Source organism: Denticeps clupeoides, chromosome 3 (genome assembly GCF_900700375.1).
Source record: "Denticeps clupeoides chromosome 3, fDenClu1.1, whole genome shotgun sequence".
Classification (NCBI taxonomy): Eukaryota; Metazoa; Chordata; class Actinopteri; order Clupeiformes; family Denticipitidae; genus Denticeps; species Denticeps clupeoides.
The window spans coordinates 14816449-14817315 of NC_041709.1; positions in this window are offsets into that span (position 1 = coordinate 14816449).

An 867-nucleotide genomic window follows, 5' to 3' on the forward strand; every position below is an offset into this window, starting at 1 on the left:
GTTGCTCTTGTACCTTATTTCATCTGACAGCCTTTCCATGTTTTTTATGTCTTTGCAAGCATGAGAATGAAAGGGAGAAGCATATAACAGACTTTAGGGCTGGATTAAAATTATTCTGGAAGCCAGGATGCGAAACCACATCTCTACTACATTTACTACTCAATTTGTTAATAGATTGTAGATCTACTCACATCTACACCACTGAGTAACACCAGACCAGCAATAGGTTTCATCTTCATTTGATGTACAGACACTGTCTTTGAGATTAAATTCAGAGCATCTTAATATGATTTAATATCTCCTGTGAAGTAAATGCTCTTTTGTGTGTGTGTTGGTTGAAGATGATTGATGCATTTCTTTGTTTAGAATTACTGTCCTCTGTGACTATCTGGCCACCATATGATGGCAGGGACCAGTCCGAGGGAACCAGAGGAGGCTCCATGACGCCCATCCAGGAGGCCCAGCAGGAGCTTCATAGGAACACCTCTCCAGCCGCTGCAGTGGACAGAACACGTCTACATGTCCCTTTTACATTTACAGCATTTATCAGAAACATCAGATGCTTTTGTGATGTGAGGAAATGTTTTAATCATAAAAACCATGCGTTTGTTCAGGGGTGTTGTACTATATGTATCAGGTCCCCGAAACACACGTGGTTATTATAATATTATTATTATTATAATATAATAATTATCGTTATGGCTACCGGCTTCTTGGCACTTTAGAAATTTGATATAGTTTTATTTCGTTTTTATAAATGCCTACTCTGGCGAATTTTAAGACATTAGCGATGACGATGCTGGAGGGCTACGGAAGGGGGCGGCAAACAAAACCGGCCGCGTCGCGAGTCCCGCGCCGAACTTTAAC